The sequence below is a fragment of the Lineus longissimus genome, chromosome 1 (genome assembly GCF_910592395.1).
Source record: "Lineus longissimus chromosome 1, tnLinLong1.2, whole genome shotgun sequence".
Classification (NCBI taxonomy): Eukaryota; Metazoa; Nemertea; class Pilidiophora; order Heteronemertea; family Lineidae; genus Lineus; species Lineus longissimus.
In genome coordinates, this window is record NC_088308.1 from 303,760 (window position 1) to 329,646 (window position 25,887).

General features: G+C 44.1%; 1 long non-coding RNA gene across 1 annotated transcript; it reads left to right on the forward strand.

Annotated features, from left to right (window-relative positions):
* Positions 1-25,802, forward strand: LOC135497264 (uncharacterized). The gene is made up of 4 exons (XR_010448788.1): positions 1-538; positions 19,349-19,553; positions 24,172-24,318; positions 24,506-25,802. It is a non-coding gene; the product is annotated as an uncharacterized LOC135497264 (long non-coding RNA).
* Positions 25,803-25,887: the final 85 nt, after the last annotated feature.

Below are 25,887 nucleotides of genomic sequence, written 5' to 3' on the forward strand. Positions count from 1 at the left end.
CTCTCCAGTCTCAGGATTTTTCTCAGTTGCTTCCTCAGTTTGTAGCAAAGGGAATAAATGACCTTGCTTGTTTCACATGCAGTTAGAAACATAACGAGTAGAGAAAAACCCAGAGACTGAAAATCCATACTAAGCCACCAACCAAACCGCTTTCATTCTACTTGTCATTTCATCACATTCTCAGCATATAATTCAGTTCTCAACTTCATATCATCATACCGCGTCAAAGATGCTGTTTTTCTTCCATCTTATTGATGAAAAATGACTTTTCTGAGGGTACCTCGTATGTCCTTGACTAGTCGGCTCTCCTTCATCTTCTCACCAACGACGGGAATCTCATGCGTCCGTGGCGTCTTGGAGCCCATGACCTAGTGTGACGTCGTAGCAGGCTGTGTTCACGTCGGATCTTACAGGGTGATATAGCTTTTCGCCATTTCGCCATCAGTGGTGCTCGTTTGATAGTTGGGTTTTTTGTGCTTTTAATGACTATTTGTGATCCGATTTGGAGACCAATGGATACATGAGGAGTAACTTGAGAGTAAGTCCAAATTTTTTTTACTTGTTTTTTTCCCTGCTCAATGAAAGTGAATTGCAGTTTATTAGTTTTCAACAGATAGTAACTGCCTGTACAAAAGTTTTCATATGGATTCTCATGATAGCCACTGTCATCAAGAGAGAGCTTTGCGCCGAGGTGTTAATTGCCGGGTAATTGGAGACGCGATCTCGACCGATTACGGCAATCAGTCCCTTTGGTCGGGTTAGAGGGGTGATTTGGTCATTGGGACCAACCAATCCAGTGGTCGTGGTCTGGGTACCGGGGTGGTCGTGTTACCGGGGGCCTTGTTATGGTAATTAGAGAGGAGACCATTCGGGACCGGCGATTCTTGGTCGTCATAGCGGGGTGGTCGCCGACCGGGGGTCCACTGTACTTTGATAATCAATACTGTTGTGGAATATCCATTATGGAGTTGCAGCGAACTTAGCAATGCCACTGTAAATTGGCTGTTTGAGAAAGATAACAGTTCTATCTGGAGAGACGTGTAAACGCTCAAAAAAAGGAACTAAAAACGGATCAAACTGCGTACACATTTGTGCTGTAGGTGAGATATTTGTACATCTTGCATCGACATCCCAAGAACAGAATTACAAGAACAGATTATAAACCATGGAGATAAAATAGATCTTTTGGCATCTTTGCAAGACTTATTTCAACACAGTAGGATTACATGCAAAAACATTAACGGTATCGGCAACTTCTCAAGATTCCTCCATGGCATCATCTGTTGTTGCCAGCAGCAAGTTCAGAAAAATAGGCACCCACACAATGTCGAATTGATGCGCTCTGACTGATCCGTGGATGAATCGGCGTGTGTAATCTATCAGTAATGGGTTGGTTCTTTTATGGGTTTATCTCGGTAAACGATCAGGACAGATCCCATCTTGGGGATTACACTCTGACAGGGAGAAGTCCCCTGGTTATCACTGGCAGAGGAGGTTCGGTTTTCTTGGTATTTGAGCTGTCATTAACTTAACTCTCGATTCTTCGGAAGGATCATGCGCTTTCACCATTACACAGGGAATAGTTACCCTCCCAAATAGTGGAAATTGTTGCGCTCACAAAAACACATAAACAAAATACGATGACAATGAATAACTCTTTCTCCATCCTAGTCTATTAGAAATCACCGATCAGCGAATGGATAATCAGGTTGTGCCCCGTATCCTAGCTCAACAGATATTTAAGCTTCACATGTAGGCACACTTTATTTGATCCCACCTCAGATCTATTTTGTCAATTAGATCTGCCGAAAACGAGGACAATTGACGATTCGTCTTTGATAATGGAGACATAAAGGAACCTTGCGAGAAGGGAGGGTTTACAGAGGCCGGTCAAAGAAGTAATTAACTTGGTATCGCCACAGGTTCAAAAGGGGAAGGATATGGCTTAGGTATTGAGTTCATTAAGAAGGCTCGGGATCTACTTGATAAACCTCTGACAGCTAATGATGAGCTAATCTGTAGAAAAAGAGCTTCGATTGCTCTAAGCGAGATGACCTAACCGTCTTCACGAAAAGTGAGAGAAGAACAATATGTTTTCATCTTTGTATCGTTAACGCCGTTATCGAGTTAAGGTTCATATCCGGTGTAGGTATCTTCCGCCATACTATGTTCACTCTCACTTTACAATACCACCATGAATATGCAATGCATGTTCCAGTAAGAGTCGCCTATCAATGCTGCACAAGGTAGAATTCCGAACTACAACGAAATAATATCCGTTTAGCACAAACATATCAGCGGATGCCATGAATAAGTTCTTTGTGATCAGACACAACGAAAGCAATTTCCATTTATTTTCCCGGAGCATCCTTCATTTGCTGGGAGGGTAATTCTATCTCTGAAGTAAATGTATAAAGTGACTTTGGTGCGTCTTCTTTCCAAAAGTAGTTTGACACGAGAAAGTCATTGATGTGACAGCTAATCTGCTGATCTCATAGGCGCTAAGAGATTGCGACACCAATTTCTACATTCTACACAGTTTTTGTTCCAATCAGTCTTGAGACCTGTTTGACAAGTTAATCGCATTTTTTGGGTTCACTATGTTCGACCTCGTGTCAGTGACATCCAGGACAAACGAGCACAGATTAATAGTCAACAGCAGCTGACCTTATGGGGACAACAATGCCGATCTGTCGGCTCAATGTACGGGGAGTGATGGAACGCTTTAAGACGACATGTTGTTTAGGGAAGTTTGAGAGAGAAAGAACATGTTACCAAATTCGGTAAGATAACGTTGAAGATTAAGAATTTGAAATGGTCCATTCTGGACCAGACAAACAACTCCAAAATGAGATTACCTTGGCTTCCTTCAGAATGCTCGTTCGGCATCTGACCTTCCTTACGTCCACGTCAAACGTCTTCCTCGCTCTCTTATCTTATTGGTTTTTCTATTGATTATCTGTCAACATTATAAAAGAGCAACCCCACGCGTAATCATTGTCTCGTCAAGGGTAACAACAGACATGGGAATCGGCATTCAACTCGAATTGTACCACCTTTAGTAAGAGTAGTCTTTCATATCGATGTGGCATTTATGGTAGATGACATGGGTTTTATTTTTCTAAATTATTTTCTGATTCTTCGTTAAGATCGGTTAATTTTCAAGGCATGTCAGGTCTACGATGAAAACTTACATTGAAGGATGTTCAAGAAATCCAGACGGAACCGCCGACCACATACACAGTAGAGGAAAAAGTTAATAGCATAGTTTGCCGTACTAATAAACGTAGCAACTGTGTGTGAAAAGAACCTTAATTTTAGTTGATAAGCATTCAAATCGCCTTGAAACAGGGGTAGAATTCTCCAAACTGTGGTTTGCACCATGTAAGGGAACGATAGCGCAAGAAAAATGAGTGTCACGGCTACAACCATTTTCATCACCATCATGGCGTCATTCGTTTGTGTTGTTTGTGACGTCATCATTACTTTATTGACCTTTCTGTTTTGCAATTCGTATGAAATTGTTACGTTGAATGATAGAATGAGTAGGAATGGTATGAAGATCCATACAACCGTTTGTCCGGTCTCATACCCTGCTTTTACATTAGAAGGCATGTCAATGATACAATACCATACATCGGCTGCCCCTGGTTTCTTTCCAGATAGTCCTGCTGGCAGGGACCAAGCAGCACAGACAAGAGAAAGAACCAGAAGGTAACACTTCGCTGCCTGGGATGTGCACCAAAGAACTGCTTTTAGTGGAAATACAACTGCAACAAACCTTGTAAAGGTTATCACAACTATTATCCAGTTTGACATGTTAACGGCGAAGTACGCCTCAAATGTGAAACAGCCACAGAATATGTCCCCGAACACTCCAATCAAAATTTGCATTGCATCTCCAAAATATATGCCAATTGCGATCAAGTTCAATGTATCAAATATTGCTAGAGTTTTGAGAAAGAAACAATTAGGATTGTTCCTGTAACACGGTTTGGACAATATGATCAGGACCAGCATATTATTGAAACACCCCAATACGACCAAGGTTGGACTTAAGACTCCATTGATGATTCGTATAATAGTATCCAGTACAGGATAGCTTTCTTGATTGGGAATTTCCGGGCCTACTTTTGTAAAGTTATCTCGAAAAAGAGGAGAAAAGGGCGAAGAAGAAGATTCCATGTTAATGTGTTTGTCAGGCAGACATCGAGTCCATGCAGATCGTTGATAGACATCGCCTTGGTGAACATAAAACAACTAAAATAGCTCTGCTTAGAGATGTTATTTTCATTTCGTACGGATTGATAGTAACTGAATCTTTTATAATCGATGATATATTTTGCTCGTTATGACTACCCGGTATTTTGATTTTACAGCGTGATGGCAAATATAGTTCTGAAGCATACAGTGATGAATTCGATTTCTCATGTTATTATTTTGAAGGATCTCCAAGAAATCCTTGCGAAGTCGCTGACAAGAGGACGTTGTTTGCAACGCCATTACTATTGGGTTTTCCTTTCCATATTTTGTATGGAAGAGATATGGTCAAATTCCCTTTTACATGTTGTACGAACCGTTCACCTCATGAGGACCACTTACACAGAAAGGTGTTCAGAACATCCTGTCGAAACCGCCGACAACATACACAATAAAGAAAAAGGTTAATGGCATAATTAGTGGCACTGATGAACGTGACAACTGTATATGAAAATAGCCTAAGGTTTGCTTGATAGTAACTCAGCTCTCCGAACAGGGGTAGAATTCTCCAAACGGTGATCTGTAGCATGAAGGGGAAGGTCAGCATGAGGAAAATTAATGTCACTGCTATAACCATTGTCATAACCATCATGTCGTCCTTGTTCTGTATGAGTTGAGAGGACATGATCTTTCTAGTGGATGTTTCTTTTCGTAATTTGTATGAGATAGACAAGTTGAGCGATGTTATGAGTAAGAACGGTATAACTATTGTCGCCAGGCTTTGTCCAGTCTCGTACACTGCAGCATTAGGCATGTCAATTAAACAGTACCAAACGTTCAGCGTCCCTGGCGGTGGTGCCTTTGCGTATATGCCCGCGGGCAGGGACCAAGCAGCACATGCAATGGAGAGACCAAGAAGGTAACACTTCGCTGCCTGGGGCGTGCACCAGAGAACAGCTTTTAGTGGAAACACAACTGCAACAAACCTTGTAAAGGTAATCACAACTATTATCCAGTTTGACATGTTAACGGAGAAGGACATCTCGAATATGAGAATGCCACAGAACATACTTCCAAATAACTTGATTAAGACCTTCATGATGTCTCCAAAAAATACACCAATCGATATTAAATTCAAGGTATCAAATACCGCCAGACACGTAAGAAAGAAGCAGCTAGCGTTGTTCCTGTAACGCGGCTTGGACAGTATTATCAGAACCAACAGATTGTTGAAACACCCGAATGCCACTAAACATGGATTGAGAAAATCGTTGATGATTCGGATAAAGTCATCAAGTGCAGGATATGCCTCTTGGTTTATATGTACATAAGCTGTGGAGAGGTTACCTTGTGAAGGAGACTCCATTTTAATCTATTCAATGTTTGGTAAAAGGATGCCGCACATCAGACTTTGAATCAGCTGCACCACCACCAGTCAGATTTTCCTGTTAGCAACTTAACTGTAGTGGAGAAGTCTCTTTGATGATGTGGTGTTATAACCAGTTGGGAATGTTAACATCTGTCTACTTTGATTTGTGAAAGTTCGTTCTCGAATACTACTTACGGAAAGTGGCCCCGGAGAGGGACCATTTTTGATTGGTGAACGGTTCGCCCTAAGTCTTCCATTCAGATGACACCATACCAATCTTCATATCTTCTGCCTCACCGGCCATTGCATAGCCATACTCTCCGGAGTAAGTTGCCTTAAGATGTGTTGGTACTCACTTCAACCCGTCTATAACGCTGGTTTTGTCATTCCCTAATACCTTCACACGCCTCAATAGAGCTAAGTTCAATCTCGTTGAAAGCTACAGTGCGAAATACACCGTCGCAACAACCATGACAACAGCAAGCCTTACTAAAATAACTTGTTAGTGCATTTCCTAGGAGTTTACGAGGTATCTATATTCGGCATTCGATAACTCCATTAAAGAACAGTATTGAGGCAGGTTAAAAATACCTTATTAAATCTGATATACTAATTTATTCCACTCCTTGCAGTTAGTTTTCCTTTTCGATGCCTTTAGCCCATTAAGCTTAGCAGGTCTGTTAAGTATTCTTCATGTCAGTTTCTTAATCACCTCTCACGTCTTGCCAAGTACAGTTTAATCAGGTTCATTTAGAAAGATTAGTCCGTCCCCTCTCGCTCATTTCATATAGTTAACTACACATCGTCTTAGATCGTTCAATCAAGCCACGCGTAGAGCCAACAGATCAGCTCTGTTGTCCCCATCAGGTGAGCGGCAGTCGAGCATTAATCAATAGTACTTCGTCCCAGATGTCAGCAACACAACGTTTAACTTGGCGAACGCAAATTGAAATGGGATCATTTTGTCAAGAACAGGTCTCATGGGTGATTAAGAACATTAAAGCTGGCCAGCACGGGACCGGGTTACTTTCGAATGGTCTTAGCGAGGTCGAACTGCCAGATTAGCAAGGTGGTTGTGCTGGCCAACACGGGACCGCGTTACTTTCGAATGGTCTTAGCGAGGTCGAACTGCCAGATTAGCAAGGTGGTTGTGCTGGCCAGCACGGGACCGGGTTACTTTCGAATGGTCTTAGCGAGGTCGAACTGCCAGATTAGCAAGGTGGTTGTGCTGGCCAGCACGGGACCGGGTTACTTTCGAATGGTCTCAGCGAGGTCGAACTGCCAGATTAGCAAGGTGGTTGTGCTGGCCAGCACGGGACCGGGTTACTTTCGAATGGTCTTAGCGAGGTCGAACTGCCAGATTAGCAAGGTGGTTGTGCTGGCCAGCACGGGACCGGGTTACTTTCGAATGGTCTTAGCGAGGTCGAACTGCCAGATTAGCAAGGTGGTTGTGCTGGCCAGCACGGGACCGGGTTACTTTCGAATGGTCTTAGCGAGGTCGAACTGCCAGATTAGCAAGGTGGTTGTGCTGGCCAGCACGGGACCGGGTTACTTTCGAATGGTCTTAGCGAGGTCGAACTGCCAGATTAGCAAGGTGGCTGTGCTGGCCAGCACGGGACCGGGTTACTTTCGAATGGTCTTAGCGAGGTCGAACTGCCAGATTAGCAAGGTGGTTGTGCTGGCCAGCACGGGACCGGGTTACTTTCGAATGGTCTTAGCGAGGTCGAACTGCCAGATTAGCAAGGTGGTTGTGCTGGCCAGCACGGGACCGGGTTACTTTCGAATGGTCTTAGCGAGGTCGAACTGCCAGATTAGCAAGGTGGTTGTGCTGGCCAGCACGGGACCGGGTTACTTTCGAATGGTCTCAGCGAGGTCGAACTGCCAGATTAGCAAGGTGGCTGTGCTGGCCAGCACGGGACCGGGTTACTTTCGAATGGTCTCAGCGAGGTCGAACTGCCAGATTAGCAAGGTGGCTGTGCTGGCCAGCACGGGACCGGGTTACTTTCGAATGGTCTCAGCGAGGTCGAACTGCCAGATTAGCAAGGTGGCTGTGCTGGCCAGCACGGGACCGGGTTACTTTCGAATGGTCTTAGCGAGGTCGAACTGCCAGATTAGCAAGGTGGTTGTGCTGGCCAGCACGGGACCGGGTTACTTTCGAATGGTCTCAGCGAGGTCGAACTGCCAGATTAGCAAGGTGGCTGTGCTGGCCAGCACGGGACCGGGTTACTTTCGAATGGTCTCAGCGAGGTCGAACTTCCAGATTAGCAAGGTGGTTGTGCTGGCCAGCACGGGACCGGGTTACTTTCGAATGGTCTCAGCGAGGTCGAACTGCCAGATTAGCAAGGTGGCTGTGCTGGCCAACACGGGACCGGGTTACTTTCGAATGGTCTCAGCGAGGTCGAACTGCCAGATTAGCAAGGTGGCTGTGCTGGCCAGCACGGGACCGGGTTACTTTCGAATGGTCTCAGCGAGGTCGAACTGCCAGATTAGCAAGGTGGTTGTGCTGGCCAGCACGGGACCGGGTTACTTTCGAATGGTCTTAGCGAGGTCGAACTGCCAGATTAGCAAGGTGGTTGTGCTGGCCAGCACGGGACCGGGTTACTTTCGAATGGTCTCAGCGAGGTCGAACTGCCAGATCAGCAAGGTGGTTGTGCTGGCCAGCACGGGACCGGGTTACTTTCGAATGGTCTCAGCGAGGTCGAACTGCCAGATTAGCAAGGTGGTTGTGCTGGCCAGCACGGGACCGAGTTACTTTCGAATGGTCTCAGCGAGGTCGAACTGCCAGATTAGCAAGGTGGCTGTGCTGGCCAGCACGGGACCGGGTTACTTTCGAATGGTCTCAGCGAGGTCGAACTGCCAGATTAGCAAGGTGGCTGTGCTGGCCAGCACGGGACCGGGTTACTTTCGAATGGTCTTAGCGAGGTCGAACTGCCAGATTAGCAAGGTGGTTGTGCTGGCCAGCACGGGACCGGGTTACTTTCGAATGGTCTTAGCGAGGTCGAACTGCCAGATTAGCAAGGTGGTTGTGCTGGCCAGCACGGGACCGGGTTACTTTCGAATGGTCTCAGCGAGGTCGAACTGCCAGATTAGCAAGGTGGTTGTGCTGGCCAGCACGGGACCGGGTTACTTTCGAATGGTCTTAGCGAGGTCGAACTGCCAGATTAGCAAGGTGGTTGTGCTGGCCAGCACGGGACCGGGTTACTTTCGAATGGTCTCAGCGAGGTCGAACTGCCAGATTAGCAAGGTGGTTGTGCTGGCCAGCACGGGACCGGGTTACTTTCGAATGGTCTTAGCGAGGTCGAACTGCCAGATTAAGGTGGTTGTGCTGGCCAGCACGGGACCGGGTTACTTTCGAATGGTCTTAGCGAGGTCGAACTGCCAGATTAGCAAGGTGGCTGTGCTGGCCAGCACGGGACCGGGTTACTTTCGAATGGTCTTAGCGAGGTCGAACTGCCAGATTAGCAAGGTGGTTGTGCTGGCCAGCACGGGACCGGGTTACTTTCGAATGGTCTTAGCGAGGTCGAACTGCCAGATTAGCAAGGTGGTTGTGCTGGCCAGCACGGGACCGGGTTACTTTCGAATGGTCTCAGCGAGGTCGAACTGCCAGATTAGCAAGGTGGTTGTGCTGGCCAGCACGGGACCGGGTTACTTTCGAATGGTCTCAGCGAGGTCGAACTGCCAGATTAGCAAGGTGGTTGTGCTGGCCAGCACGGGACCGGGTTACTTTCGAATGGTCTCAGCGAGGTCGAACTGCCAGATTAGCAAGGTGGCTGTGCTGGCCAGCACGGGACCGGGTTACTTTCGAATGGTCTTAGCGAGGTCGAACTGCCAGATTAGCAAGGTGGTTGTGCTGGCCAGCACGGGACCGGGTTACTTTCGAATGGTCTCAGCGAGGTCGAACTGCCAGATCAGCAAGGTGGTTGTGCTTTTCATGTCATAACTTTATTTCCAACTCCTCTCACGCCTTGTCGCAAACAACTTAGATCGTTTGGAAGGTTTCGTCCCCAACTCCTCTCACGCCTTGTCGCAAACAGCTTAGATCGTTTGGAAGGTTTCGTCCCCAACTCCTCTCACGCCTTGTCGCAAACAGCTTAGATCGTTTGGAAGGTTTCGTCCCCAACTCCTCTCACGCCTTGTCGCAAACATATTAGATCGTTTGGAAGGTTTCGTCCCCAACTCCTCTCACGCCTTGTCGCAAACAGCTTAGATCGTTTGAAAGGGTTCGTCCCCAACTCCTCTCACGCCTTGTCGCAAACAGCTTAGATCGTTTGGAAGGTTTAGTCCCCAACTCCTCTCACGCCTTGTCGCAAACAGCTTAGATCGTTTGGAAGGTTTCGTCCCCAGCTCCTCTCACGCCTTGTCGCAAACAGCTTAGATCGTTTGGAAGGTTTCGTCCCCAACTCCTCTCACGCCTTGTCGCAAGCAGCTTAGATCGTTTGGAAGGTTTCGCCCCCAACTCCTCTCACGCCTTGTCGCAAACAGCTTAGATCGTTTGGAAGTTTTCGTCCCCAGCTCCTCTCACGCCTTGTCGCAAACAGCTTGGATCGTTTGGAAGGTTTAGTCCCCAACTCCTCTCACGCCTTGTCGCAAACAGCTTAGATCGTTTGGAAGGTTTCGTCCCCAGCTCCTCTCACGCCTTGTCGCAAACAGCTTAGATCGTTTGGAAGGTTTCGTCCCCAACTCCTCTCACGCCTTGTCGCAAGCAGCTTAGATCGTTTGGAAGGTTTCGCCCCCAACTCCTCTCACGCCTTGTCGCAAACAGCTTAGATCGTTTGGAAGTTTTCGTCCCCAGCTCCTCTCACGCCTTGTCGCAAACAGCTTGGATCGTTTGGAAGGTTTAGTCCCCAACTCCTCTCACGCCTTGTCGCAAACAGCTTAGATCGTTTGGAAGGGTTCGTCCCCAGCTCCTCTCACGCCTTGTCGCAAACAGCTTAGATCGTTTGGAAGGGTTCGTCCCCAACTCCTCTCACGCCTTGTCGCAAACAGCTTAGATCGTTTGGAAGGGTTCGTCCCCAGCTCCTCGCACGCCTTGTCGCAAATAGCTTGGATCGTTTGGAAGGTTTAGTCCCCAACTCCACTCACGCCTTGTCGCAAACAGCTTGGATCGTTTGGAAGGTTTCGTGGCCTGCTCCTCTCACGCCTTGTCGCAAACAGCTTAGATCGTTTGGAAGGGTTCGTCCCCAACTCCTCTCACGCCTTGTCGCAAACAGCTTGGATCGTTTGAAAGGGTTCGTCCCCAGCTCCTCTCACGCCTTGTCGCAAACAGCTTGGATCGTTTGGAAGGTTTCGTCCCCAGCTCCTCTCACGCCTTGTCGCAAACAGCTTGGATCGTTTGGAAGGGTTCGTCCCCAACTCCTCTCACGCCTTGTCGCAAACAGCTTGGATCGTTTGGAAGGTTTCGTCCCCAACTCCTCTCACGCCTTGTCACAAACAACTTAGATCGTTTGGAAGGTTTCGTCCCCAACTCCTCTCACGCCTTGTCGCAAACAGCTTAGATCGTTTGGAAGGTTTCGTCCCCAACTCCTCTCCCGCCTTGTCGCAAACAGCTTGGATCGTTTGGAAGGTTTCGTCCCCAACTCCTCTCACGCCTTGTCGCAAACAGCTTAGATCGTTTGGAAGGGTTCGTCCCCAACTCCTCTCACGCCTTGTCGCAAACAGATTAGATCGTTTGAAAGGTTTCGTCCCCAGCTCCTCTCACGCCTTGTCGCAAACAGCTTAGATCGTTTGAAAGGGTTCGTCCCCAACTCCTCTCACGCCTTGTCGCAAACAGCTTAGATGGTTTGAAAGGGTTCGTCCCCAACTCCTCTCACGCCTTGTCGCAAACAGCTTAGATCGTTTGAAAGGGTTCGTCCCCAACTCCTCTCACGCCTTGTCGCAAACAGCTTAGATCGTTTGAAAGGGTTCGTCCCCAACTCCTCTCACGCCTTGTCGCAAACAGCTTAGATCGTTTGGAAGGGTTCGTCCCCATCTCCCCTCGTTTGCTACCATCAACTACACGATGTTGCAAAGCATTCACTGACAATCGATCTCCTCTTTCTAACTAGAAGATCATCTCTGTTGTCTCTTTATGAGGTCAGCAATTCTTGGTTGTTGATCACGTTCTCTAACACTGCCCAACATGGGTGAACATAGCGAAGAAGACTTACTTGTCTAAAGGTCACGGGGATAATTGGGAGGGTTTATTGAAGACTGTAGGTGAACTGGTTGCTCTATGATGCCTCATGGCTATGTGACTAGCTGGTCGGTGGCACACCTTGTCAAGGTGAATAGTCAAAAGCACTTTACAATACTCAGGTCATATATCGAAAATGCTTTTAGTAAAATATCGTATGTTCACGCGCGCCTCCAGGTATACCCCGCCTTTCCAAAACGTATGTTGTTTGTGTGAGTTTGTCTTCATGGTGTTTATTCGGTTAGCAGATATCTACTCAAACCTGATAGTGCTGTAGCTGAGGGAGTATTCATGTTGCTAGTCGGAGATACGAATCTGGCTCGGATTCTGAAAAGGTCCAGGAGAGGGTTTCAAGAGGGGCTTCGTATGTTAACATAGACCCGACGCTGAGAGTTCGATTCCAAATCGAATATGCCTCCTAAGTAGGGAATCTTGGTTGAGTTACCTGGACCCTCTGCACTTAGAAATATTAGTTGGTGATAACATGACATTTTGATAGTATCGCTATTAATGTCCTGTTAAAAACAGTACGCCAACCAAGTATACTATGCGTGCATTTAACAAATCCTGGTTAACCATGTCATCATTTTTAAAGTCACTTTTCCTAATCATTGAGATACCTATTAGATCTATTAAAGTGCGGTTGCAACTTCCTAGACAGCCAGAATCCATGAAAGACAGGTCTCGAGGTAGAAGAGGATTGTTATTAGTAGATTCGATCGTTCTCCTCCTCTGTCCCATATGTTACGATCAGGCTGTATTTGGTAACCATCGCGTCAAGGCTCAAATAACCTTTTTCTCAATATAGCTGAATGTGCTAAAATTGATCACAAATAAAAAACAAGTACAACGCTGGTTAGAAATAGCATCGTGTACCATTAACATTTCAAGCAGAATTTGAGTCGTGACAAAATTCGCAGTGCAAAACGATATCTTGGTTTTCTTGGTTTTTGCTAACTCGACGCTTCTATCAACATGATACAGGGAATACTACGAGTTGAAGGAGCCAAGTGGAAAAGTAAATAGATTTTGATCTCATCAAACTTGGCCATAACTCGAGAGAGTGTTTCTTGCATCGATAAAAGACTGATTTCTAAACACTACTAGTGGTACTCATGGTTATTTGGAAATCACTTAGTTCAACATGATTGTCGTTTGGTTGCATCTTCATCGAGATGGACGGGACTTCCTTGCAGATTATCAGTGGTTCCTATGAAAATAACTCCAAACAAATAGTAAGCGCTGAGAATGACAAGAAACTGGTACACGACATCTTTGGGTTTGTAATCAATCTTTTAAGTAACTATGCATGTCCAGTAATCGTCGGGGTAGGCTGCACGAACAACCTTCTCGTCCTGGTCGTGTTCTCCCAGACAAGATACAGGGTCATCGTTAATTGCATCTACCTCCGATTCCTTGCTGTGTCCGATGCCCTAAATTTGATTTGCATGGCGATCGTCTTGACGGGAAACAGTATGAGTGTGCTAATCAGAACATTAGGAGACAGCTTCTGTGGCCTAATGAACTTCCTTGCTTTCATGCTTACCGCTTCATCAAACTGGACGCTCGTCATCATGACCTTTACACGGTTTGTAGCGGTAGTTTATCCATTACAAGCATTGGTATGGTGCACTAAGAGGGCGGCTAGAATTTATTTGCTAAGCATAGTATTTATCTTTTCCCTGTGGGCCTTGCCAGCTGGTGTTTTCTCGAAGGCTCCCAGTTCAACAGCTCTCACAGCTTTCCAATGCATCTTAAGAATGCCTGTTAAGCTTGCGACTGCCTATGAGGTAGGCCATAGTGCATTGGCTCAGGTTCTTCCATTTCTTTTGATATTAACTTTCAATTCTTGTATATCTCTCAAGCTCCGTCATAGAACAGAGGAAATCAAGTCAATGACTTCTCAAGTGAAAGAAAACCGTGATGAGGCTATGGTGAAAACCATGGTCATTGCGGTAACTATAGTCTATCTTATCCTTGTCCTACCATACGTCTGTCAAGTCTCGGTGTGGCAGGTCTTACTCATGATTAAGAAGCTCGACGCATTCCAGTTGCAGCAAAGGTATTTTTCATACAGCGTGACCACAACTCTTTATGCTGTTAACTCCGCGGTCAATTTTTATCTTTACTGTATTTGCTGTAAGAAATTCCGGCAGGATCTCACGAGTGTGATTTTCGGTCCGTGTTTAAAGAAGCGATTGGTGGTGTGATGGAACAAACACAAGGAAAAACAAACAACTGTACCTAATGGCATTCAGCTTCGGTCAAAAATTAACGTTGGGCACATTTGTCTGTGTTGTCATGATTCTCTTGTGAATTGGTGATGACGATGACAATGATGCCTTGTACGCTTTTCCTTTGTAGGCGTGGGAGATGACGATTCTTACATTTCAAGCGTTGGCATTTGTAAGAAAGGTTTAGCATGGGAAGGCTTTGTATCCGCTGTGTTACTCTGGAAAGCGAATTATTGCTGCCGTCGGACATCATATTGGAGTGTCTCTGCTGTTTGTGGTTTTACATTATTTTTAGTTTGCTATCTCCCCTTCCTCATAGGAAATGTCATAAGGATAACAACGAATATGCACTGTCCCCGAGCACATATAAACTTAACCAAAATATCAAGAACAGCTTATTTGCTTAACATTAATGTCGGAATGAATCATACCCATGAAAGAGACTTATCACAGCAAGGATATCGAAAGCCTTAACGGAAGGTTTAAGATTTTGATGAGATTTAGCTGTCGTCGAGTACGTAAGGTTACTGCTATCACTTTAGTGAGAGCCGGAGGTGATTCACCTTCAAAGTCGATTCACTGGTTATAAACAGATGTGACCGAATGACATTCAAAGTAAGCCGGCACATCTTTTTCATTACAAACCAAGCAAGTACAACTCTGGTTAGAGCTGTGATAATAGGTGTGACTTGCAATGCATTCTGTCAAGTGAGGTTCCACCCCAATACTGCTCTTCAATTCACATCAGCAGGAGATTCTGCTCTTTGTTGTAGTTATTAAGGAATAATGTTTTTTAATAGCGAGATCTTCGCTGAGAGGCGATATTATCATCTGCTGCCAGCAATAGTTGATGATTAAAGCTGACATGAATGCATAAAAACACTAACGGCCAAGTTCGAAAACACCAAACGACCAACTGCACTTGAAACATGATAGACAACTAGCGACTAATCCCACTTGACTCAAAACAACAAGTTCATTGACGAGACTGGTCACAGAGACGCTCTCATGCAAAAAAATGAAAAATATCACTCGAGCGGGTTCGAACTCGGAACCCTCGCCACTTGATCACTGTAGTGTTACTCACTACGCCATGAGGCCGATGACAATGTTGATAATATTTCGATCATATTGGTCTTCCTGGTTAGTCTGAGGTCTTCCTGCTCACTGCTCCTCCACCTCGGCAGGTCTATCAGTTCACCACAGCTGCTGTGTAGCAAGCTACGCGTTTGCTCACTGCATATACCCGGGGGGTGAGGGGGGGGGACAATAGACCCGAAAGGGAACTGAAGCAATCCATCATCTCCAATCTCGCTAAGTAGAATATGTCTTCAGGAATCTACCAATGCATGGTCAATGTGAAGGTCAGCAATGTGAACTCACCCATTGACAGCCTCGACTCACATTAGGCTATTCAAGCACCCAGTAGATACCAAACACTTTCCCTTTTGGAAAGGCGATGTCTACCTTCAAACGTGAACATAATAATATTTCCATATGTCGGTAATAGGGCCTGAACCAATTTCTTTGTCAATAGGTGTTGTGGATGCCTGTAAACATGAGTTCCCTTCTTTATCTTAACATACAGTCAATCTCGTCAGCTACCTTTGGGCAATTTCGACAAACCATTCGACATGTACTGAAGGATTTCAGATTGATTATGTTTATTTCAGGCTGTTTTTGCCTGGCCTTGTCAATGAGTTCAGGACAGACTGCATTTCACATCGGAGGCGGTTTAATTAGGTAATGGGTTGATGATAGATGAATCAATCATTTGTCTTGGTCCCGATTGAACAAACCTCAGAATGGCTATCAGTATCAAAATCTACTTCCTACGAGCCTATTGGAGTATGGCTTCGTTTTTTGTTTAGCAAAAGTAACACGTCGAGGCTCGTCTCTCAGCTTTTCTTAGTCGGCACCTTTCATTGGACAGGTCATTTTCTTTGGCATTCGTCACCTCAATCTTCCCACGGATGTTAAGGTGCTACCTTAGGCTCACGTAACATTGATCTCCAACTGCAAAGATATCGGAGAGGCCATGAAAGTGCTCCAGTTCCTGGAGTCCGGCATTCTTACCATTGTAAGGCAAAACGTGGCATGGAAAACATGTTTTGACATGACGAGGTGGATTGCCCCATCCGCATCTCCAAGCTATTCAGCCTTGACTCCGTATACGCCGTCCCTTTCCCATCACATCGGAAGAGTCAGTTCAATCAATAACGAAATCGTGACGACTGCAGCTATCGAGGAGAAACAGGTTATTCAAAGCTGACCCGTCAATACTGCGACATTGAAGAACCATCCTGGTATCAAGGGTGAGAACCTCACATCAATAATCGATGTCTGATACAGCTGTCAGTTCTCCCGAGATAAGTATAATGGAATAGAAGATAATGGGTCATGGAATGTCTTAGGCCTATAGCACGAATGGCAGGGGACTCCTGCTCAAGACACTACATCTCCTCGAATTCTCGACTGACGGCCAAGGAACCAGTATCATTACCCCTTCCCCAACAGATATCCGTGACAAACTGATGATATCGTCAGAACCACCTGACCTTCAGCATTCAAACGATGGTCGTGACCATGACCCTAGATTTTGAGAATTTAAAACGGAGGCATCCAATCGATCAAATGGCGTATTGAGCTAAGGAAAACCAATATCAAATTTATGTTACCATCCAAGTATTTGTGTACTGAACTAAATCAGTTATCATAACACCGTTGACATGGTTGATGACCGTTTCAACCCTTCTGACCGGTCAGTAGCGAAGAGGTCATCGTATCAGGTCAATTATTCGATGCTCAGTACATGTGATATTCACCTTTCTCGAATTTGGCCTCTGGAATAGGCGAGGATCTGCTACTGGTATACACCTGGTTGGAGCAAATCACACAAAAATAACTTCCTAGAGTTTCACGCCGATTTTGGTGTTGGAACAAGGGATCTCTTGAGCCACTTGTCCATTGCGGCTCCTCCCCAAAGCCCTCTAGACATTTGGGTTAAATCCCGGCTGTTCCAAGCCCTACTCAGAACGCCCAAGACAGAAAACATACCTTTCCTGCCAACTCCGAAGAAGCCACTGATGATCGTGTCCATTAAAAAGACATCTTCCTGTTGATTATTAAGGCTTGCGTGACACGCATCTCAACCTCTGATAAAAGAGATGCGAGCTACTTGAAGTATTCCTTTCCCGCTATAATTAGCGTCCCTGAGTTGTTATTAGGGTTGGTCAGACACGTCTCATGGCTGTTATATATAGAAACACGGCTGTTAGAAATGAGACGGGAGGAAGATGGGGGAGTAGTTGTTTTGATAAGTCTGCTTCGAAGGGCATTTTGGAATGTCTGGCTTTTCGGTGTGGTTCGAGATGCCCTGATTTTCTATTCGAAAACAGCGAAAACCTTCTCCACACAGATGGCGATAAGTTTAAAACAGCCTCTGGCCTTACACTGAGGGTTAGTTACACTTTGGGTAAGACGGAGAGCATGATTTTAAAGTCGCACCATGATATCATACTATCAATTTTTTAAATCATTCACGAGCAGCTTATTTACAGTTATATGAACTTTAAATGTTGCTGAAATCAATGATATATAAACTTTTGCAACTTTTCATCCTGTCATGATTTGCCTTTCTCATTGTATTTGTCCAACGCAAAGATATGATATTGGACCTAAGAAGGTAATACAGCTCATCAGTTTTACAAAGAGTGTTCCCCTCGGTGCTGTCTTCTGGAACCTCAGATATCTGACAAATTATAAATACGCCACCACAGGACACCCAAGGGCACTATTGTTTGGTCGCAATATCATGATTGTTAGCTAAATGTCACTGAGGTTGAGTCATTTGTAACATCCTGTCGAGCGATTCAGGGCAAAACATACGATAAAGCCAATCACGAGAGGCTATTTATCTTGCCTAGCTCTTCCGGACTGATGTTATGGACCAAGTGGAAACATCACATGCTCATAAGTCGGCGCTTCAGCTGATTGTTCAGTGCCCTCTAGTGGCCGGTGAAATCGTTCCACCTTCACTTCCATAGACAGACACAATAGAAATGTGGCGTAACAATGAATAAATACAACAAACTCAGCTGAGAAGAAACAGATATATGATGACCAAGACACAAACATGAGAACACTTTGAGTCAACACACCGGTTAATCAGATTGTGTCGGTAGTCGTATTCCTCGTTTTCAAAAGATACGGTAGATCGATTTTTCTCATTTAGCCCAGTTTCAGCACATCTCGTCAATCGATTGTTGGCTAGACATCGGGTCAGGGCAAGGCTTGGGGTTGTGAAAGCTTTGGCTTAGGGCAGATTTTGAGAAGGGTTTACACCAGCATCCGAGCTGGCTGATAATGATTGATTTTGAAGTGTTCATCATCACCTACCCCCATGTGATATTGCTAATTCTATATCACGATGAATTGCAAGAATAATTCGGCAAATTCCGTCTGCCATTAATCCTACTTTGCGTGCGAGGGAGACATTGGGTCATTTTGGACATTAAAAACGTTTCACCAGCATAACGGGTTGCGTTCAGAACAAACGAAAGTGATTGATGGTAGGTTGTAGTGATCATTCCTCATCATTTTCCCAACTGAACGATGTCTTTTTTCGTTTCTTCTATCAATCTAAATGATAATCAGTCCGTCTGCCATCAGTCTTGTTTCATGGGCAGTAGGCACGGTAGGAGAAAATGTAGCCCTTTCTTTACGAGAGGATGATCGATCGTCACTAGTTATTCGTCTCCTCACTTGTTGTGCCCTGGTTGACGGACAGAAAGAGACGCCGTCATATTCACCAGTTGAATTTTTTCATAAGTTCGAAATTCTGAAAAATTTTCAAAGCCAAATTTTTTTGGGGGCTGATGATGTTTCCTCATTTTGAGCAGAATGTTTTTGGGATAAGAGGCATTTAACAAGCGTGTATTTTTATTTGATGCAAGTTACCGAGCACGCGTTGGGTTGGCTGGGTTTATTCTTTGCCATCTGTAAGTCACTACTGGTACTTACTTTATCCATTTATCCTTTACTAGTTTTATTATTTTGTAACCTCTTTCAATCTACCTGCGGTATCGTCTTGCAAAAAACGAACTGCAGAGGATTATTTCAGCGATGCTGATAACAGTGGTTGAATGAGCTGGTACATTTTCCACATATCTGAGATTACCATCATTTGCACTGGCTGCAACCACTTCAATCTCGGCTAGTATACATTTCCAGCATAGTTTGAGTATCATGTTGAATCGCGATGGAGTCTCTTCACTCTACTATTCTCTGTTTAACACAAGTATTGAGATCTAAGATGGCGTCTGTTAGCAACAGATAGTAAAAGCAGATTTGCTGTCATTCTTATCATTCCAGGTTCAGAAAGGAAAACAATATCGGCGAAAACAACATGCTACTCTCGCTAGCGATGCAGCCTGCTCTTGGATTTCAAAAGAGAAGACCACGCCTTGATTCGATCTCTGATTGGAATGGACCCAGTAGACTCGAATAAGAGATAACCTTACGATGGATCAGTCCTTCTTTTTGGTCGTCACTTCACTGATCTTTTTTCTTTCAACAGGTAAGTTTCATGTTTTCAAAAGTCCTTTACAATAACGAGTTCTGAGCTTATTATCACACGATATCATCAGGTGAACTTAGAAAATTGCGCTGAATATCCCGAGTCTAGAAGATGGGATTCAGCTGCTGTCGAGTTTGACGGTTCTTGGCGTTGTCGGTATACGGTATAGCATCGCAGCGGCCATTTTGTGTGGATCCACCATATCTTGATTTATATACCGTTATACACACAGTGTCCACTATGTGTAGCAGAATTAGATCAACTTGGGTGAGGTGCACTGTGATCTTCAATGGCAAGAGGGGAGCTAGGTTATGGATGGCGTACCTCTGATAGTTTAGAATGGCACTAGTCACCCGTTTCGTAACAGCGCTTCCTGCTGGCAAGATACTAAGTTACTTCTATCATGTTTATACTAAGACAGACTTACCATCAGCCAGCCCCGTATCACTAGGTCATCTTGACTACATACAGAGCATCATTAATCAATCTGGGGATCACGTCAGCTTCGTGATTTGTTCACTGATCTGGTTTTAGATTGATTGGTACCTCATTTCCTGACTATATCAAAATGGAAATATGCATCAGTTTTCATTAACATTTAAATGGTGATTCATGTAAGGAAGCTGAAAACGCATGTCAAACAAGAAACACAATATTGTCCAAAGTGCTGTTGGTGATTGTTGGTCTTGGCTAAAGGAAGATTCCTTTCTCAGTTCTGCGCCATGGCAACTCATCCGAAATGGCGGCCATGGTTGCCATTTTTGATTATGAGGTTATTTTTCATTATATAACTCGACATGACTTTCACAAATTGTTGACAATAATCGCCTCTACTATTAAAGAAAGGCTCCTAGGAGTTTTAATGACGTTGTTATTGCTGCAAACTCTCTATCTTTTTCGTTAAATCGTTAGAACTGTGCTCGCATTATTGCAAAGGGACACTCACTCACCTACTCCTGCAACTTGACATTTCTCTCACAGCTGTGCCCACAATGCCTGGGTCAATAACTTAGGGCCATCCGGTGTATCCAATGTCTTTAAGAAATTCATACATTTTGCATCTCAATACGACTCCAGTTGGATAATCCCAAACTAGAATGCATGTACTCAAAGAAAAAGAAAAGAATAAGATTACTGCCTACGATCTCAGCTAATCTCAGAGCAGTCATATGCTAACAGCTATTTCAGCGTCAGTGTGTCATCAATCGTGGAATAATTAGATCGCTTTTTTGTTCGCTAACAAAGGCTAAAAAGGATATAATCGCTTCTTCATCTCTATTTCGTTACCTGCTATATATATATATATATTCTTTTCATTTATGTATGTCGCTTATGGCCATTGGGGTAGACCATGTTCAGAGGATTGTGGGGGTGAAGTCGGGGAGGGGAGAGGGCAGAAAGAAAACTGCATCCAGTAAGCCTATTTCAACATTTCTCCTGTTCTTTCCGTGTCCGACAATAATTATTTTCATTACAGGATCGAACAGCGACACAAACTTTCTTGTAAAAGAAACCTCTCGATATATAAGATAAGGGATGAGGTTTATGTAGATAGCTCATACACTTTGCTGAGTTCCTATTCGACGTATCAGCTCGAAAACTTATCAAATGTAACTTATTTTAAATTTTTTATCTTGGAACCTGGGAAAGATGCAGTTTTTCTTCAACGCTATACCCGGATCATGAAAAGTTATTACACAATTCTCTGAAAAGATCCTGAGAAGCGAAGCAAAGAGCTTTATTGCTAAGATATCAGTCTTCTTCCTCACTTAAGATTAGATTTAGCAAAATGCACACTCATTGAAAATGCCTCACTTAATTTATCGGCTTTATTTCGAGTTGGCATTTGATAATAAGTGTAATTGACAGGTACCACTTAAGGGAGGCACAGACGCTATCGTAATGGAATTTGCACTTTTACAGCTCAGTGCCCTGTTTCTCAGTCAGCGTTAGAGGCAAACGCCAGCGTTAGTTCAACTCATCGACGTAATACCAACGTTACTCCTAACGCTGATTGAGCAGTCAGGCAGAGAACTAAGAGCAAGATGGGGAAAAACTCGAGATATTGCCTTCTAATAGGCAACTGTACGTATCAATGAGGTATGGCGACCTTTCAGTGTTATGCACGCAGCTTGTAACCAAAATCCCAATCCGCAGGCGAAGAAGGTGGCATTATTCTCTCTGTGCAGTGTCAAATAGGCTATGACAGATAAAAAATTCTGTGATGTTAACTTAAACTCGGCACAAATTGCTAGGCTGATGGAGTGCTGCGTGCAACGGCTGCTGTGGAGTGCTATTTTTATTAGCTAAGTCAGGAAGTAGATGGTGTTCTTCAACTCTGTCGTAGAGGGTAAACGTGGATTGGAGTCATCCACCCCAGCCTGATGTCTTGACTTGCATTTGGTTCCGTTTGAGAAAGGTGATACAACACGATGTGATAAAAGTTGAAAAGAAAAATAACTGTGACATTTCGATGATCGGATCTGTATTAAACATGTCGATGTCTATGAGACCGATCGACAATCTTATCATGGAGCCGTCGAAAACGGGATGAAATCTTAGCGCAATTGGGGATTTTTTTCTCTGTAAACGTTTTGCAGAGTCTAAGCGTTCATTATACTCCATCAGGGGCATTAAGAGGCCATGACTGCAAGGGTAAAAAACTTGATTGCTAGAAAGATTGATGAAAAAACACTAGATATGCATTTGTCCTCCTACTGGGGAATATTCAATCGACTATTATCATCCTCGTCGCCCAGACGCAAAAACGTCAAAGCCGCTGCATTATACCTGCAATGACCAAGTGTAGCTGTCCTCAGGGAGCCATTCATCATCTCGTGATCTCCCAGTCTCGGAGCGCTGTGATATCAATCCTTGGTTGCAGATCATGAATAAGGTTCATGCCAAGTAAATCGGTGATTAGGAAGAACAAGAACATTGGAAGTCACGTAGTGGGATAATTAAAAATTTTCGACTCATTCAGAATTTATTTTGCTTCAGAGGAGCATAGTTTTGACCACGATCATGACTACCCTCTTATTGATATTTCATTTTCATCCTGCTCTTCCTCTTATAGTTATTATCAGCTCATTATGTAGCAATTCGCTATTCCTGCCTCATAGAGTACGCTGGAAAACAAGAGTTTCACGTATCTCTGCGTTCCTCTTCAGCTGCCTGATCTATTGTACTGAAACACTGATTATAGGGAACATTAAAAACTGTTTCACCTCTACCCTATCATGGAACATCAAAGGTGATGCAGAGTAAAGACATGATAGACGAAGTCCTTCATCGGCTTCCCATTGCATGATACGCTTATGAATTCTTCAATCCTCGTCAGAGACAATGAAACAAATTGCTTCATCGAAGATTATATTTGGCGGCCAAACATTTTTTACTGAGATAACTACTCTGACGAATGTTCTGCTCCGCTCCCGTTTGCAAATTCTCCATTAGTCGCTGCAAAGTAAATTGGTTATGGATTTGGTGACTATCCCTGGTTGATAAAAAATAGTTCCACTGAAAACTGCAGAGGAAAGTTAATCATTCCATGCACTGCATATCAAAATTAATCTCGTCAAATGCGGTTTGAACAAAGTTTTTGAATGAGACGATATAGTTTTCCTTTGACGAAATATTTTTGTAATGATGCACAGGTAGGCACGCATAACGGCAATACGACCGTGAGAAACCATGTGTTTCACCACATTGATTCATTCGCATAACCAATCCGTCCATTAGTGGCTCGTAAATACGAGTTATAGCGGCATTATTTTGTCAATAGAGGCTATGATATGTAGGAAGATACTGTAATCCATTATATTATCTGACATGAAGATTCTGAGCTACCGGTATTTCCAATATAGAACTATAATCACATTCCGGATAGGATTCATAGCCATCCTGCTCTGGCTTCACGTCCGTAGGCGAATGCATACTGAACAAACACTCATTAGAACAAAAAATGCATTCCTGATCCCAGAAACTCACTGTAACTGCTGTTTGAAAAGAAGGCCTTCAAATAAAAAGGAAACATATTACACGTTCACCAACAAAGTTGTATTTTAATCATTGGAAGAGTCGATCGACATTAAAATTTGGGCTATATACGTCTTGACTATATATAAAATTTGGGCTATATACGAAAATGATTGTAGGTGTCAGGCACGGATCCAGAAGGTTGGAATATGCGGCGTGATGTGAAATATCATCACCAAAACGTGATTCAGATAAGGAGGGTGTAAATTACTAACCTTATCACATCACCATCACCGTTTGTTGCGATCTTGATGAGTTAGGATGATTGTCCTGCAGGGTTGTCATACAGTCCCCCAATCTTCTTTTGAGCTCACATCAAAGACACGGGTGTGTGCCGGTAATCACAGCATATTATCAGGCTGTCATCTCATTTCTTGACACTGACCTCTTGTTGCCGAGTTTGGCAACCATTTTGAACCTGACGAGAATACCCTTGTTTATATTGGTGCGGAATGGGACGGGCGATGCATAGAATACGATTTGGATTTTCAGTTTAATCTATAATTTGCCGGCACATTATTTACGAATGGACCAGGTATTGATCAAATTTCAACAATTCATTACACTTTTTTCGCTTCAGTTGAAGGTTTGGTCTGTAAGGTGTGCTCCTATTACTACCGCAAGGGGGACGACCGTTCCTGCCATACCAGTGTGCACATGCTTCCGTCCGTTGTCTGTCCGTCTCCAGATCATCGATATTGCACCAAAGAGATTGTGCGATTAGCAGGTAGACCTCAGTGTAGTCCCATGTCCAGAAAATCAGAATGCCCTTGCTTTATCGTACGTACGCAAACCTACAAAACTGCTTAACGAATGGTGTTCTGATATTATTCTCAAGTTGTTCTGCTGTGTCACAACAATTCTTCCTAACTGGCACATTATGTTCCCATCTACATTTGTCTATTTCATTTCAGACTTGTACAGGAGGATAAGCAGAAACTGCAGCCGAACCGACCCCGGGAATTACTGTATAGACGACAAATTGGATGGCAATCATGTAATACGATGTATGTTGTCATGTGATCATGATGAGTGCAATTCGGCAGTGAATAACACGAAGACAATCAATTGGTTGATTATCCTATTGACAATATTTGCAATAGTAAGGATTTGTATCGCACAGAGATGATAAAAGGGTTGGCTGTTGTGTTTATCTTCCTGTTCTAAATCAAAGGATATTACAGCGAATAAGGTAACCGGTGAAAAAGATGAGTATTCTCATCGAAAGATGGAAACCCGATAAACTATGATGATCGAATGAGAATATGAGGGACTTCGACACCACTGAAGAGATGATGCAATGGGTATTCAGATACCCTCGTCAAATGATTTGAAGCAAGTGACATCTCGTGTTAGATACTGGAACTAGCATTACGTTAAAAAGGTTGTTATTGGAACAAGATAGTGGTTGTTTGGATTCAGGTTCATGACGGGCTGCGCGAGCTGAGTTTACACTTAACTAACGGTGTGCTTTTCTTTGCCATCCTCACTATCAAGATGAGAGCAGCTGCTCAGCAAGCTAAAACATTCAATGAGGGCTTAGGCCTCTCTGTTACGTAACGCGGTGTAATTTCGAGGTCACCATTTAAAAACCACCCGTTGGCATTGATGTTCCAGCATTCAAGACTTGCTAATATTCAATACGTCTTTCTGACGTAGGTCCTACGAAGGGAATACGTTGAGGCCTTTAATGAAGATGTATTGCATATATTTTGTACCTATACACATACATATATCCTCCCTGTTTGTAAAGTTTTTCATAAGATCTATCCTGGTGTGGAAAGCGTTGAAGGAGTAGGCAGTTAATGGAAACAATAAAGAACAGCTTTGCCCGATGTTTATGTCGAGAAAGGACATCATGATATTAAGACGACACTTGCAATGACTTATCGTCTGCACTCGGCCGGGCGGGGCGAGAAGCTTGCTGTTACCAAGTGTCGCTGAAATAACGCGTTTTTCTAGTATCTAAGAGTTGAAACCAACGCCTACTCCTTTGATATATAAGATAGCTAATAATACTAGTGGTTCTGGTCTCATAGTGTCTGGTTGATATAGACTGATGAAGAACATGCCTTGAAGAACGTTCTCTACCCGGAATGGCCGAGACTGCCTTGATGAATGTTATCCAGGGTGACATGTAACGTCAACTAGGTTCACAACTGCAAATGCTTAGAAATGATTAGAAGAACTAATAAAATATTTATAAGAAAAGGTGTTCTTGTGTTGTTGCGTATTCTTCATCATCTTCAGTGTTCGGAGTTGTCATGATGCAGTGAGCTTGTCGGTCGAAGGCTAG